The sequence below is a fragment of the Symphalangus syndactylus genome, chromosome 4 (genome assembly GCF_028878055.3).
Source record: "Symphalangus syndactylus isolate Jambi chromosome 4, NHGRI_mSymSyn1-v2.1_pri, whole genome shotgun sequence".
Lineage (NCBI taxonomy): Eukaryota > Metazoa > Chordata > Mammalia > Primates > Hylobatidae > Symphalangus > Symphalangus syndactylus.
Genome location: NC_072426.2, coordinates 65,967,631 through 65,984,592, shown reverse-complemented (window position 1 = coordinate 65,984,592; position 16,962 = coordinate 65,967,631). Strand labels below are relative to the sequence as shown.

The following is a 16,962-nucleotide window of genomic DNA, read 5'->3' as shown; positions in this document are numbered from 1 at the left end:
GATGGTCAGTGGTCAGCATCCACAGAGGCCGAAGCCCAAGAGCATGACTCATAGCTCATGCAGCACTTCCCACGGCCAAAGGGCCAGCAGCGTAGTCCTATTTTCTTTTTCTTTTCTTTTTTTTTTTTTTTTTTTTTTGAGATTGAGTCTAGCTCTGTCGCCAGTCTGGAGTTCAGCAGCGTGATCTTGGCTCACTGCAACCTCTGGCTCCCAGGTTCAAGCGATTCTCCTGCCTCAGTCTCCCGAGTAGCTGGGATTACAGGCACACGCTGCCACGCCCAGCTAAATTCTGTATATTTTAGTAGAGACAGGGTTTCACCTTGTTGGCCAGGCTGGTCTCCATCTCCTGACCTTGTGGTCCCCCACGTCAGCCTCCCAAAGTGCTGGGATTACAGGCATGAGCCACCGCACCTGGCCAATGCAGTCCTATTTCATACTTCTTTGAGGACCACAGTAATGTTATCAGAAGACAAGCAGTTTCTGCACCTCCTCTGCCTTGACCCAAGCACATTCCAATAGACGTCATAAGGTGACAACCTGTGGGTGCCCATGTTGAGCACTGATACTGCCAGCATTGCCAAGTTGATTTGTATCGATTTGCGTCATTTCCCTGAAGTTCAACATAATGGTCAAACAGGAGGGCTCTGCTATGGGGCAGGCCTGGGTTCACATTCAGGCTCTGCCAATTACTGAGTGAGCTTGGACCAACTATTTAATTAAGATTCCGTTTTCTCATCTAGAAAATGAGATCGAGTAAGTACAACCCTGCACAGTATCCATCACTATAAAGGTTAGACTAGCTATTATTATTACTATTATAAACTAATGAAATGTATTCTAGTTATAAGAAAATGAAGCTGGGCACAGTGGCCCACGCCTGTAGTTCCAGCACTTTAGGAGGCTGAAGCAGGAGGATCACTTGAGGCCAGGAGTTTGAGACCAGCCTGGGCAACCTATTGAGACCCTGTCTCTACAAAACAAACAAACAAACAAAACAAAAAAACAGTAACTTGTTGTGGTGGCACTCTCCTGTAGTCCCAGCTACTTAGGAGGCCTAAACAGAAGGATTGCTTGAGTGCAGGAGCTCAAGGCTGCAGTGAGCTATGATTGCATCACTGCATTCCTGCCCAGGCAACAGAGCAAGACCCTGTCGAGAGAGAGAGAGAGAGAGAGAGAGAGAGAAAAGAATCAGTGTTTTCAAAAACTTTATGACTATACATGCCTATCTAATTATCAAGAGATAGACTCATGAAAACTTTTTTTCAAGTTTGGATACCTTCCTTTTAAATTGTGTTTGAATTTCAAGTGAGTTTTCATTCTCAAATGTATAACATTATGAAACATAGGATGTGCTACTTCTATTTTTCTTTCAGTCAGCTGTGCCATTACAAAGACTGATACTGTATGAGCAGAATTTGGGTGGATTGTCTTATCTATGGATAGCTAGATCCCAGGGTTTTAAGAGAGCTCAGAAGCTCTTTCTCCCCATACTCCTCAGCCAAATACAAACTGGAGTGATAAAAATCAAACTTTTTATGTGGCGGGTTTGAAAATCACTCATGTATCCTTAATATGTACCCATGCTTGCCAGTGGTACCAAAACTGGCTTTTAGGTCTTTAATGCCCCCTCTAGAAATAAGAATCTAAAATGCCAATTTTCTATTGAAGAATACTGACTTCGTTGCCACTTCCCTTGTGAAATACCCCAGTCTCTTTCTGCTTATGGACCAGTGGATTTATCATACGCACAATTTGTTACTAAATTTGAATTGTTGAATTAGGAGTGCTTGAGAAATATGTGACTGCAGACCAGGACTGTGTCACCTACTTGGTCTTGGTGTCATTTTTCCATAAGAATCATGAAAAGATTATTTTTTCTGTTTCTGTGAAGAATGTCACTCGTATACGAATGGTCAATAGGTACATGAAAAATGCCCGATGTCACCAATCTTCAGGGAAATGCAAATCAAAACCAAATGGGATACCACTTCACACCCGCTGGAAGGGCTATTATAAAAAAGACAAAAAAAATCACAAATGCTGATAAGGATGGAGAGAAGGGAGACCCTTATACACTGTTTTTGGGAAGGTAGCATAGCTGCTATGGCGAACAGTATGGGGGTTCCTCAAAAAATTAAAAATGGAACTACTAGGTCAGTTGCAATGGCTCATGCCTGTAATCCCAGCACTTTGGGAGGCCAAAGTGGGTGGATTGCTTGAGCCCAGGAGTTCAAGATCAGCCTGGGCAACATAATGAGATCCCATTTCTTTAAAAAAAAAAAAAAAAAGAACTACCATATGATCCAGCAATCCCACTACTGGGCATTTATCCAAAGGAAACAAAATCAGTATGTCAAAGGGATACCTGCTGTCCCATGTTTATTGCAGCATGACTCACTATAATAGCCAAACTAAGTGTGCATCAACAGATGAATGAAGATGGTATGGTAGATATACACTCAGCCATTAAAAAGAATGAAATCTTGTCATTTGTGGCAACATAGAAAAACCTGGAGGTTATGTTAAGTGGCCTGAGAACTCTAGCAAGACAGTAAGCTGAGGCAATCGTAGGGCCCACCTTATTTATCTCTGTCTTGCAAGGATTTGTCCTTTATTGCTTGATGTCTAGTATCTTGAAACTGTTGTTTCATATATTTTGTCTTTTTTGTTGTTGTTGTTAATGAGACAAGTTCTCACTCTGTTGCCCACGCTGGAGTACAGTGGCACGATTACAGCTTACTGCAGCCTCCTGGGCTCAAGCAATCCTCATACCTCAGCCTCCTGAGTAGCTGGGACAACAGCTAATTTTTTTTTTTTTTTTTTAAGAGACTGAGTTTCATGTTGCCTAGGCTGGTCTTGAAGTCCTGAGCTCAGGCCATCATCCCGCCTCAGCTCCCAAAAGTGTTGGGATTATGGACATGAGCCACTGTACCCAGCCTGTCTTTTCTGTTTTTAAGGAAAGAGGATAAATCTGATCTTTGTTACTCCATCTAGGCAAGAAGCAGAAGTCACAGGGGCTTATCCAAAGTATAATGACATTTGTAAACTACAGCAATAAAAATCATTCCCTTCAAATCATTTAAAATTAAAAAACAAGGTTTTGTTATATTAGGAAACAGTTTTATAAACTGCATTATGTTAAGGGTATATATCCTGTATATGTAACTCCACCCATACTCAGTGGAGTTTCATGATATATCATGAATTTTACAGCAAATGAAATTTACATGATCACAAGAAGAGTAAATCAATTCCGAATAAATTACTGAAATTTCTAACACCAATTGTCATTTTCTATGTAGCTTCAACCCTTGGCATAACTGGTCAGTAAATACAAAATTGGGTCCTTTTATAGTTATGCCCAAAGTACATTGGATTTGGGTTGAACTCTTCTCACCTTCCTGAGAATTTCTCAGGGTTCCCAAATGGGTCCTCCCTTGCATCCACAAATGAGCCTGTCAGTTGCAATTACCACGGAGCATCTGCCACCTCCTCTGCCAACCCCTGCTGCAGTTCCTGCTTTTCCTGGTTCTCCCTGAGAAGCCACTTCTAGGATCCTTAGTGAAGCCTTTGCTGATGGCGCCTTTTAAGGGAGTGCCCATATAAGTGCCAAGGGCTGCCCAAAGCTGCCAGGCAGGGCTAGGTTTCTCACAGACACAGGCGACCCTGAACAGTTCTGAATATAACCTGCTTCTGGCCTTTAACTCCTCCCAGGATCTTACAGTCTCTGATGAAAGCAGTTCAATCAATATATGGGCAAAGGAGCCAGACAAAGAACAGAGTTCATATAGCCCTCCCTCCTGTTCCGTCTTCCCTGCCACCCTGACTCAGTCAAACTTCTTCTCCTCCCTCCCTTACAAAACAGAAGCCTCATGCTCATCAGCCAATGACCAGAAATATTTGATGGTGGCAGAGGGAGAGAAGAGTAGATGTTTTATGTGCTAGCAATATCTGAATGCAAAAACTGGACAACCCATGTGCCTTGTTCCATAGCCGCTGGCCCTTGCTAGGCCATGTAGTGTGGATGTGCCGGACATTCGGAGCTTAGCAGTTGCCCATTATGCAGCCTCAGTGGAATGTCTCATTGAGGAGCTGTTCTTAGATCCTCCCGCAAAATCCTAAGAGCAGAGGTCACCTTCCCCAGGTGATTTTTGCATTGCTCATCGGCAGCCTAGACTATGGTACTCAATTGTAGCTTCTGATGTCGAACCTCACATTTCTCATGCTCAAAGAAGGCACAACCTAAGTCAGACACAGCTGTGGTCGGCTTCCTTCTCCCACTCCTCTTCCAGGCTTCTGCCAACAAATTGGTACACCAGAGTCTCATTTCCTTAGGGGTCCTGGAACTTCCTTTTCACTGTGATTACAAAAACATTTATTAGAGGATACATTTATTCCTCAGCACATTAATGGAGTCCAGATTCTGTTTGGATAATATGGACAGACAGATGTGCAGTGTTTTGTGCTACTTTTAGATGAGCAATGCTGTTTACACAGAATTTGCCCGAGACCACCCAACTCATTTTACATGTAGCCTCCAGCTTTCCAAGCCCTTAGCCTCCAGAGGAAAAGAAAAAATTTAATAACTCAGCACCCCACCCAGTTTTGAAGACATGACTTAATACTGAAGGAATTTGCAAGCCTGCACTGCCAATCAACATGCCTACATCAAATAAGCCATCTTTTCTTATTCTGAAAAATGGAAGGTGGTTCTAGAAACATTCTGCTCTCTGACTTTCTTCCACAGTGTTCATGTCTCATTTGAGACCTGGAGAAGTCTGAACAAAGACCTTAAGCCTAAAAAGTAATAACAATGCATGAAACACTTGATATTTGCCCTTCAAGTCTTCCATTTTCTATTTCACATCAATTGCCTTTTCCCTTTAGCTCTATACTATGCCTAATGATATTGTTAATAATTTTTTGCATAAAGTTTCTTACATTTTTCCTAGCATTTGCATATATCAGTAATTTGTTGGCTCCTTATGTAACTTTGAGAAGTGGGTAAGGTGGTGTCTCAGTCTGTACAGGCTGCTGTAACAAAATACCATAGACCGGGCGGCTTATAAACAACAGAGATTTCTTTCTCATGGTTCTGGAGTCTGGGAATTCCCAGATCAAGGCGCTGGCAGATTCAGTGTGTGGTGAGGGCCCACTTTCAGACGAGATCAGGCGTGTTCTAGGTGGTATGGCCATAGACGAGGTCCCACTTTCATGTCCATAGATGGTGCCTTCTTGCTGTGACCTCACTTGGTGGAAGAGGCAAGCAAGCTCTTTGGGGTCTCTTTTCTAAATGCACTAATCCCAATTCACAAGGGCTCAGCCTTCATGACCTAATCACCCCCCAAAGTCCCCACCTCCTAGTATCATGGTGATTCGATTTCAACATCTGAATTTTGGGCAGGGTTGGGGAGGGAGGTAACAAACATTCAGACCATAACAGGCAGGTGGTAGCAGCATTTCCATTTTCCAGATGAAGTAAATGAGAAATCAAGTGAGTTTGCCACAGTGTCCCAGAAAGTAACTGGTTAAGTCAATTGTTCCAGCTGATCATAATAATTTCTTTTCCCACATTGCATCTGGAAACCATTGCCTGCCTTTAAGTTTTGTTGTGTTGAGTTACGTCGAGATACCACCACATTATTGATGTATATTATATATTATGTTACTTTATGGCTTACCAAGACCTAAGGGTACATTGATGCCTTTTCTTTCTAAGCCCTATCTGAATTTGGTCAGTGATTTGTATAGAAAATGTGAACCCAGTAAATAACATTCTAGTGTTTCTCTGTAAACACCAACAAATTTTAGCTACATGAATGACAGCTACTCATAGAATTAAAAGGCAGCAAAGCTTGGGAGAGTGGAAAAAGTATTGGAATAAAAGCTAAGACACTCAGTGCCAGGTCTGGCTTTATCCTTAATTCACTCCCATGTCCACTCCCTTCCCATTTACAGATAATACGAGAGGCAAATTCAATCCAATAGACATTTATCAAGAGCCTATTGGGTAAAGCACTTTACATATGACATTTAAATTAAACCTCACAACAACCCAAACGGGTAGGTGTCACTGTACTCATTTTCTAGAAGAGAAGACTAGCATCAGGGAGCTTAAGACAGGGGCAGGGCAGGGTCTGAGCCACTCTTTGAGTCCTACACCATGTTCCTTTCTATGTCCAAGGCCCTGTTCAGTGTTAAGGAACCTTTAAGGAGATAGGTGTAAAGTCCCTATCCTCGAGCTGCTTTCAAAACAGCAGAAGTGGGCCTGGTGCAGAGGCTCACTCCTGTAATCCCAGCATTTTGGGAGGCCAAGGCATGAGGACCACTTGAGCCCAGGAGTTTGTGACCAACCTGGATGACACATCAAGGCCCTGTCTCTATAAAGATACAAAAATTAATCAGTCCCAGTAACTCAGGAGGCTGAAGCAGAAGGATTGCTTGAACCCGGGAGTCTGAGACCAGCCTAAGCAAGATAGTGAGACCCTGTCTCTACAAAAACTACAAAAATTTAAAATTTAAAAAACACAGAAGTGAACAGATGCATATGCAGTGAACAAGGGGTAGCTAATATAACAAGGAAGTAACCAGTGCTGCCTGAACGGGTGCCACATGCAAAGGAAGCAGGTTGGCTGGAGAGATCACTTCTGGCCAACAATTGTGGTGGAGTGAGGTTCAGGTGATAGTTTATAATGAAAGTGGAACTTAATTTGGATATCTAAGCATGATTATGATTTTGACAGGCAGAGATATGACAGAGAGCCATGCTGGATAGAGGGTATATTAGTCCATTCTCATTCTGCTGTAAGGACATACCGAGACTGGGTAATTCATAAAGGAAAGAGGTTTAATTGACTCACAGTTCTGCAGGGCTGGGGAGGCCTCAGGAAGCTTATAGTCATGGCAGAAGGGGAAGCAAACACATCCTTCTTCACACGGTGGCAGCAAGGAGAAGTGCAGAGTGAAGGGAGGCGGGGAAGCCCTTATAAAACCATCAGATCTCGTGAGAACTCACTATGATGAGAACAATATGGAGGTTGTTCTCCATGATAATTGAATCACCATGATTCTCCACCAGGTCCCTCCCATGACACGTGGGGATTATGAGAACTACAGTTTAAGATGAGATTTGGGTGGGGACACAGCCAAACCCTATTAGAAGGACTATTAACAAGATACAAAGATGTAAAATGCAAAGATGGTAAAATGCAGGATACGCACTAGATTTAGCCCACAAGTTGATATGTGTGGAACATGGACCCTGGCTACTCAAAGGGTGGCCTGTGGACCTGCAGCACCCCCATCACCTGGGAGCTGGTTAGAAATGTGTAAAAAATTAGCTGGGCATGGTGGCAGGCACCTGCAATCCCAGCTACTCTAGAGGCTGAGGCAGGAGGATCTCTTGAGCCCAGGAGTTCGAGGCTGCAGTGAGCTATGATAGCACCATTGCACTCCAGCTTGGGCAACATAATGAGACCCCGAGTGTAGGGGGTAAAAAAAGAAAGAAGCACAGACTGTCAGGCCCCACCCCACACATACAGAATCACAATCTGCACAAGTGATCCACGCACGGTGGAACACACTGGAGTGCAGGCCACACTGAAAGGCAGATTGTGATCAGGCCAATAGAGAAGCTGCCGAACCTGTTGGTCAGGTGGAGGCTTTGGAGCAAGATGGGGTCGTGTGTTAAATCTCCAGCCTGGCTCCAGCCTCCAGCAACATCACTTCCCAGCTGTAGGAACTTGGGCAAAGTTACTTAACCAGGTTACTTAAATTGGGGTGATAACAGTACCAGTTACTTGCCTCATAATATTTAAAATAGACTTTATTTTTCAGAGTAGTTTTAGCTTCACAGCAAAGCTGTCTGGGAGGTACAGGATTTCTCATATAGCCCCACATAGACTTCCCGCTTATCAACATCCTCTGCCAGGGTTGAACATTTGTTACAATAAAACCTACATTAAAACATCATTATCGCCCAAAGTTCGTAGTTTGCATTAGGGTTCACTCTTGGTGATGTAGATTCTATGAGTTTAGATCTGTATGATGATATCAATCCACTGGAGTAGTAGTATCATACAAGATAATTTCACTGCGCTGAAAATCCTGTGTTTTGCCTCGTTCTCCCTGCCTCCCACCTAACCCCTATTGACCACTGATATTTTTACTGTCTCCACAGTTTTGCCTTTTCCAGAATGTCATTTAATTGGAATCTTACAGTGTGTGGCCTTTCAGAATGGCTTCTTTCACTTAGTAATATGCATTTTTCTTCATGTCTTTTTATGGCTTGATAGCTCTTATTTGCACTGAATAGTAATACATTGCATAGATGCATCATAGTCCATTCATCCATTCACCTACTGAAGGACCTCTGGGTTGCTTCCATAGTTTAGCAATTATAAATAAAGCTGCTGGCCAGGCGTGGTGGCTCATGCCTGTAATCCCAGCACTTGGGAAGCCGAGGCAGGCAGATCACTTGAGGTCAGGAGCCTGAGACCAGCCGGCCAATGTGGTGAAACCTCATCTCTACTAAAAATAAAAAAAGTTAGCCTGGCATGATGCGCACACCTGTAATCCCAGCTACTCAGGAGGCTGAGGCAGGAGAATCACTTGAACCTGGGAGGCGGAGGTTGCTGTGAGCCAAGGTCATGCCACTGCACTCCATCCTGGGCAACAGAGCAAGACTCTGCCTCAAAATAAATAAATAAAGCTGCTAGAAACATCTAGGTAACTTTTTGCAGACATAAGTTTTCAACTCAATTTGGATAAATATTAAGTAGTGTGATTGCTGGATCCTACCTCATAGGACTGTGTTAGGATTCATGTAAGTAACGTGCTTACTTATGTGCCAGGCACTTGGTAAATTTAAATGCTCAGTAAATGATTCTGAGAGTCAGGCTTGCCCCTAACATTTATGGGTCCCAGGACAAGAATACAAAGGCAGATCCACATACCCTTTGTCGAAATAGTTAAGGTTTTAAAACTTGATAGATTTGTTCATGGCCAAGCTCAGGTTTTCACTCGACCTGGAGATTGACTAAAGGGGCCAGGCTCATCCCTACAGGCTGCAAGCCTGGGCAGAACATGGTATCTGCTGGGCAAGGCTGGGCATGAGCTGAAGACAGGGCCCCCAGGTGGGGACAGGACCCTCCAGCACCCTGGTTGGGACTGACCCAGGAAGCTCTTAATAGCGCTGGGAGTCCTGGGTCCTTCTCCTCCATGTCCCTCTTTTCCAACTCAGATGCCTCCAAGACTATACCTTCTGAGCCAAGGGGCTGAAGGGAGCGTCATTATCTAGGGAGGCCATCCTGCTGAGACACCTACCCTGGGTGATTTAGGGTGGCCAATATCCCCTTCTCTTTGCCTGTTTCCCCAGGTAGGCTGTTCTTTTCTCCACCACTGCCCCTAACTCTACCCTGCAAAGAGGAGGGAAGGCCTACTTCAGCATACATGTCCTCTTGAATAATTCCATTAGCTCATTCTGTTACAGAACTTTCTAAAGAAAATCTTCTTTATAAGACCAAAAAGAAAAACAGCAACAATAAATGTCTTTGTGGTTTGGTATTTGTGATATGCAGGGCTCCGCTTGCCTGGCTCTGCGGGTGGCTCTGCCCATTGTTATGACAAAACCAGACTTCTGCAGGCATGGGAATCCTCAGAAATATTTTGAGCTGAGAAGTGACACACAGAGCTCAACTTTTTGGGCCCAAATATGGTAGCATGGAAATGAAGATAGATTCAGTCAAATGCCAGAAGGTGGGTGAGTGTTCTAGAAGTTTCCATGGCTCCGTGGCATAGAATCTGCTGCCACTTCTCTCCCTGGGTCCTTCCTCAACACCATGTCATCCTCCTGGCAATCTTAAAACAGTTTCATGAGAGCTGGTTTAAGATGTTGTTACTTTTGAACAATCATTTTCATTTAATTATTTAAGTGATAATTCTAAATGTTCCTTTTTTTTTTTTTTTTTTTTTTAATAATTGTATGGAGAAAATGGTCTCTTGGCCGGGCACTGTGGCTCACACCTGTAATCCCAGCACTTTGGGAGGCCGAGGCAGGTGGATCACCTGAGGTCAGAAGTTCTAAACCAGCCTGGCCAATATGGCAAAACCCCATCTCTACTAAAAAATATACAAAAATTAGCCAGGCATGGTGGTGCATGCCTGTAGTCCCAGCTACTCGGGAGGCTGAGGCAGGCAAATCGCTTGAACCTGGATGACGAAGGTTGCGGTGAGCCAAGATCGTGCCACTGCACTCCAGCCTGGGCAACAGAGCGAGATTCTGTCTAAAAAAAAAAAAAAGGTCTCTTAAGAAATGATCACCACTAGGATATCATCAACTACATTTTAAAACATAAACTTTGCTGGAGTCTTTGGGGTCATTCAGATGTGTCAAGAGGCTCCATGTGTTTGTCCTTCTGCCTCATGATTTAAAAACATAATCTAAATCAAAACAAGAAGTCCATACCAAGGCTCAAAACAGAAGGATATCCTGCTTCAAGGTTTCAAACAAAGCTCATGTAAAGCAATGTGGCTGAATCTGTTTTTAAACTGAGTTTCCTCTTTTCCTGGGGTCATCTATAACTAAACTGAAATAAAGATCCATTCCCTTCTCCCCTCCCCTTTTTCCTTTTTCATGGCGGCCTTTCTTTCTTCCCACTAGCCTGTAGCTTCTTCCCATCATTGTGTCCCTCCTTCTGACTCATCCTCCCTTTATTTCTCATAAAGAAAAGCACCTTTCTCTGTGCAGTAGGGATTACGCTTAGCTAACCAGGACCCCTCTTGGAAACTGGGTGGAGTAGAATACCAATTACAATACAGTGATTAATCATTGTCATTAAACAGAAAGCCATTTTGTCTTAGAAGAAAGTTACATCATGTTTGGAGAGTTAGGCACACCAAAGTCAGGAAATGCCAGATGAATGCGTACTTTCAAATGAACTAAATTGTACAGGTGAACATATACATATATAATGTTTATATTATATTATTTATAATTATAATACATTTATATTTATATTCTATATGTTTATATATAAATATTTGTATAAATTATGTATATATGTTTATATATAAACATTTGTATATATGTAATTACATATATATAATTTCTTTCCTGGCTAAAATTGCTAGTTTCACTTGAAAACTGTATCTTTTACTCATTATCCAATGAACTACTGGTATTAAAATATCAAGAATTCATATTTTTATATTTTCAATGTTCAGAATTCACATGGCGTTTTGCATTTAGGTTTTTTTTTTTTTTTTTTTTTTAACATTTTGAGGATGTGGGGCATGGTGGCACACGCCTGTAGTCCCAGCTACTTGGGAGGCTGAGGTGGGAGGATCACTTGAGCCCAGGAGTCCGAGACCAGCCTGGGCAACATAGTGAGACCCCCATCTCTAAAAAAATAAATAAAAATAAAAGTATATATTAAAGAGGCTTTTCAGGAACTGAGATAATAAAATAATAGTAATAAGAATAAAGAAATGTAGTTTGGGTGGGAATCACTCACACATAACAGGAAGTGTTGCTTGCCAACATTTTGTGGCTAAAGTGGGTGGGGAAGAAGCATTAAAAATACAGCTAACATGCGTGCTTACAAGCTTCAGTCTGGCTCAACAAACGCTGAATGCTACAACGTGCCAGCCACTGGGGGTACAATTAGGATGAAAGTCGGCTGCTGTGCTGAAAGAGCTTTCATTCCATTGGCAGTTGCTACATTTACAGAAAATTTCAGTCGGATGTGCTTTGTTGACATCCAGATATGCATAGTGTTATTGGGGCACCCAAGCAGAGGAAGCCAGGGGGAGTCCAGGAAAACTTCCTAGAAGAGATGATGCCTGACTCTTTCTTTTTTTTTTTTTTTTTTTTTTTTTTTTGAGGCAGATCCGCTCTGTCACCCAGGCTGGAATGCAGTGGCAAGATCTCGACTCACTGCAACCTCTACCTCCTGGATTCAAGCGATTCTCCTGCCTCACTCTCCCTAATAGCTGGGATTACAAGCGCATACCACCATACCTGGCTAATTTTTGTATTTTTAGTAGAGACAGGGTTTTACCATGTTGGCCAGGCTGGTCTCGAACTCCCGACCTCTGGTGATCCGCCTGCCTCAGCCTCTCAAAGTTCTGGGATTACAGATGTGAGCTACGGTGCCCCGCAAACTGAGCCTTGAAGAAAGAATAAGAATTACCCACTTGAAGAGAGATGGAAAGGTGTGGTATGAGCTATGCCCAGCCAAGACCAAGAACCAAATTGCATTTCCTGTACCCAGAACTCCAGGGCCCTCAGTGCAAAATGGTGGTCGGTGTTCATTGGCCATGGTGAGAGGGGTCGCAAGGAATTGGTAATTAACAATGTTTATCAAAATTTGTGGAATATTGACTTTTCCTGTAAACTAGAGTGATTGTTGAGGTTCTTTTGTTTACAAGTAGTGAATTCTTTTTTAAATTCCCACAAGCTAAAATGGTGGATTTACAGAAAGGAATTGACCTGATCCCCGAGATAAAAATGCAGCCAGACCTGGAAAAATATCAGGAACTCCATGCTCGGGTTCTACCACAGATCTTCTACCTCCATCCTGCAAAGCAGTTTCAGGATCACTCCATGCCCTGCTGACTGTAAATAGCTCTCTAGAAAAACCAACATGGGTCCAGGGAGAGCCAATAAGTACAAACGTGGGTCAGAGCATGATCTCTAGGTGACCGCTGTCCATTGAGAAAAAGGATGAAAACAGCAAAGTGGGGCCAGGTGCTTTGGGAGGCCAAGGCAGGAGGATCACCTGAGTCCAGGAATTCAAGACCAGCCTGGTCAACATAGTAAGACCCCATCTCTAAAAATAAAAATAAAAAAATGAGCTGGGTGTGGTGGTGCACATCTGTAGTCCCAGCTACCTGGGGGGCTGACATGGGAGATCGCTTGAGCCCAGGAGTTTGAGGCTGCAGTAATAAGCTATGATTGCACCACTGCTTACCCACGTGGATGACAAAGTCAGGCTCTGAAAAGGAAGGAAGGAAAAGAAAGAAAGAAAGAAAGAGAAAGAAGAAAGAAAGAAAGAAAGAAAGAAAGAAAGAAAGAAAGAAAGAAAGAAAGAAAGAAAGAAAGAAAGAAAGAGGGAAAGAAAGGGAAAGAAAGAGGGAAAGAAAGGGGGAAAGAAAGAGAGAAAGAAAGAAGGAAAGAAAGAAAAAAACGGAAAGAAAGAAAGAGGGAAAGAAAGAGAGAAAGAAAGAAAGAAAGAAAGAAAGAAAGAAAGAAAGAAAGAAAGAAAAAAGAAAGAGAGAGAGAAAGAAAGAGAGAGAAAGACAGTGAAGTGGAATGATGGAAATTTTGCCCACACAATGGCTCAGTGTAAACATCAGACACTGCAGCATGGGAACTGGAGGTTCACTGAGAAACCCCAAAGGAACACACAGATGAGTGCGTTTCCAAGGTGAGAGCCAATCAATAGATTGGCACCAGAGGGACAGCAGTCCTTCTTAACCATATGCCTCATGGGGCCAGTCCGCCTCAGTAAACCCTAACCACAGAGCACATGGCTTACATGTATGTGTTATCTTCTGTGTGAATGAACAAAGAATAAACCACAAAACTAATGTCAGGAGACTCACACAGATGTGCATGTTTCTTAAGATTAAGGGCAAGACTAAAGACATGGCAAAACCCCATCTCTACTAAAAATACAACAACAACAACAAAAAAAAATTTAGCCGGGCCTGGTAGCCTGTAATCCCAGCTACTTGGGAGGCTGAGGCAGGGGAATCACTTGAGCCCAGGAGGCGGAGGTTGCAGTGAGCTGAGTTCACACCACTGCACTCCAGGCTCGGCAACAGTGCAAGACTCTGTCTCAAAAAAAAAGAAAAGAAAAAAATACTAAAGGCAGATGTCAAGAAGACAGAGCACATACTTTATGTATTATTTATTATAAAATGCCAGGCACTTTTCTAAGTGCTTAATGCATACTAATTCATTTAATCCTCCCTATGCTCCCATGAAGTAGGAACTCTGAATATACTCTTTTTATTCATAGGGAAACTGAAGCGGTGAAAGGTTAGATAACTTCCTCAAGGTCAGTGCACAAAAAGTGGAGCTGTGGCCGGAACCCAGGCAGCCTGGTCCCTGAATTCATGAGACGCCAGCTGCCTGTTCGCTTGGTCTCCACATTCTCCCTTCTCCCGACTCACCCCACAGAGATTGCAAGCATGAGTTTCTTCACAAAAACAATCTAAGCACCAAATGGGTATTTAAACGAACAGGAATCTGAAAAGAAGGTAAGTTGATTTCAAGGGATAAAAACATTAACGTGATATTAGGTTGGTGCAAAAGTAATTGCAGTACTTGCCATTTGAAAAAAGGCAAAAACTACAGTTACTTTTGCACCCACCTAATAGTTTTCAAACTTTTGGGGTTTTTTGATAGCAGAACATTTCCTCCCCAGTGTCTTCTTTAGAATTCAGTAAATACAGCTGGGCACGGTGGCTCATTCCTGTAATCCCAACACTTTGTGAGGCCGAGGTGGGCAGATCATCTGAGGTCAGGAGTTCCAGACCAGCCTAGCCCACATGGCGAAACCCTATCTCTCCACTAAAAATACGAAAATCAGCTGGGCATGGTGGCACGCGCCTGTAATCCCAGTTACTTGGGAGGCTGAGGCAGGAGAATCGCTTGATCCCGGGAGGCAGAGGTTGCAGTGAGCCAAGGTCACACCACTGCACTCCAGCCTGGGTAACAAGAGCGAAACCCCATCTCAAAAAAGAAAAAAAAATTCAGTAAATACAACAGAGACAGGTAGAACAGCTCTGGTGGAAGCAAGGGACAGTGCAAGAGCTTCACTGACCCTGGCTCTGCATCAACTTCCACTTTGGCTCCATGCAGCTTAAAAGACTGAGGGACTCAATTACAAGTCACATCTCACATCAACCACTGATTGGAAAACGAGGAATACTGGAATCAATTCACCTGTCCTTATTATCTGAGCTGGTATCAAATGCTCAGAGTTTTGAAAAAAATCAATTCGAGCCATTTGCAACATTTTAGTTAGGAGCTCTCCAGCTTGATCATTAAATCATCTTATAATGAACCGTTTCTGACTCTGTTTTGCATCTCTGTCCATTTGATAGAGTATCAGCCACCTCTTTGAGCACAGGAGAATAGCTGAGAGGAAGGATTAGGATGAAAAAAGGGGAAAAGCAAAGTTAAGGCCTCTGTGGGGGCGGAGAATATTGAGACAGCCTTTGTGTAGAGATTTTGAAACCAGTTGCACTGTGACTCTTGAAATGAATGGCTTAGAGGGTGGTTCTCTTGTTTATTTGTTTTCTTTACTTTTCCTCTTCTGGTTCCTCAGACAGGATATTTAGGATATTCTTCCTCAGTTTGTTTTTTTCCTGAACGTTCTCAAAGCAGTCCAAATTGTCTGTTTGGTGAGGAATCGTCTCCCCTGCTGCGCTATCTGGAGTGCTCTATGGAGTACCTAGAGACCAGGTCACCTGATATTTCCAAAATAGTTTTTCCAAAGATGCGTGACTAGAGGTCAAAGGTTTCCTTTCGTACTTAAGTAAATCCACACATCCTCTGCCACCAGCATTCCTACGGAGATGTTGATTTCTCCTGTCCATTTCAACTTATGCCTCTGACTACTTCACTGACGCAGCCAGATCCTGCTCCCCGTGGTGTTCCTCTCCAGGGAGGACCCACTATGTGCTTCTTTCCTCCAGGAATACTGGGGAGGGCCAGGTGCTACACAAGAATGTTGTGTAGTCAGGCGAATCTAGGATTGAACTGGGCTCGTTCGCTTACCAGCAGCACCTCTTTGGGAAAGTTTCTTTCTTTTTTCTTTTTTTTATTTTTATTTTTTTATTTTTTTAGACAGAGTCTCGCTCTGTCGCCCAGGCTGGAGTGCAGTGGTGCAATCTTGGCTCATCACAACCTCCACCTCTCAGGTTCAAGTGATTCTCCCACCTCAGCCTCCTGAGTAGCTGGAATTGTAGACATGTGCCACCACGCCCGGCTACTTTTTGTATTTTTAGTAGAGATGGGGTTTCACCATGTTGGCCAGGCTGGTGTTAACCTCAAGTGATCCACCCACCTCGGCCTCCCAAAGTGCAGGGATTACAGGTGTGAGCCACCACACCCAGCCCTCTTTAGGAAAGTTTCTTAAACTCTTATTGTCTCTGTTTCTTCATTTGCAAATTGGAGATTAAATAATACCTATTCTGGCCAGGCACAGTGGCTCACGTGTGTAATCCCAGCACTTTGGGAGGCTGAGGCAGGCAGATTGCTTGAGGCCAGGAGTTCAAGACCAGCCTGACCAACATGGCGAAATGCTGTCTCTACTAAAAATACAAAAATTAGCCCGTCATGGTGGCACACACCTGTAATCCCAGCTACTCAGGAGGGTGAAGTGGGAGAATCGCTTGAACTGGGGAGGCGGAGGTTGCAGTGAGCCGAGACTGTACCACTGCACTCCAGCCTGTGCAACAGAGCAAGACTCTGTCTCAAAAATAAAATAAACTAAAACTATTTCTGAGCTCTACTGAACATTAGTGAAACAGCTAAATCCATTTATTACAGAATCTTCTAGTGCATAGAAAAAACAACTTATTACATGAGGCTGGCATAACTTTGCTTTAAAAATACACAAAGGTAGCAAAAAGAAAATAAAACAATGGACCCATCTGACTTATAATATTTTATTTGGGATTGTTCATCTATCTTCAAACCAGTGACGTTCATTAAAAACACACAAACATCAATCCAAGAAATATAGGATGATTTTGAACCATTAGAAAAATATCATGGTTAGGCCTGGTGGGATGGCTCACGGCCATAATCCCAGCGATTGGGAGGCTGAGGCAGGAGGATCACTGTAGCCCAATGGTTTGAGACCAGCTTGACCAAAATAGTGAGACCCAATCTCTACCGAAAAAAAAAAAAAAATTAGCTGGGCATGGTGGTACGTGCCTGATCAA

General features: G+C 43.1%; 1 protein-coding gene across 3 annotated transcripts in view; it reads left to right on the top strand.

Moving 5' to 3' along the window:
• PRTFDC1 (phosphoribosyl transferase domain containing 1) overlaps positions 1–16,962 on the top strand; it is a 104,714-nt gene that overhangs the window by 59,381 nt on the left and 28,371 nt on the right. The gene's annotated exons all lie outside the window — the stretch shown is intronic.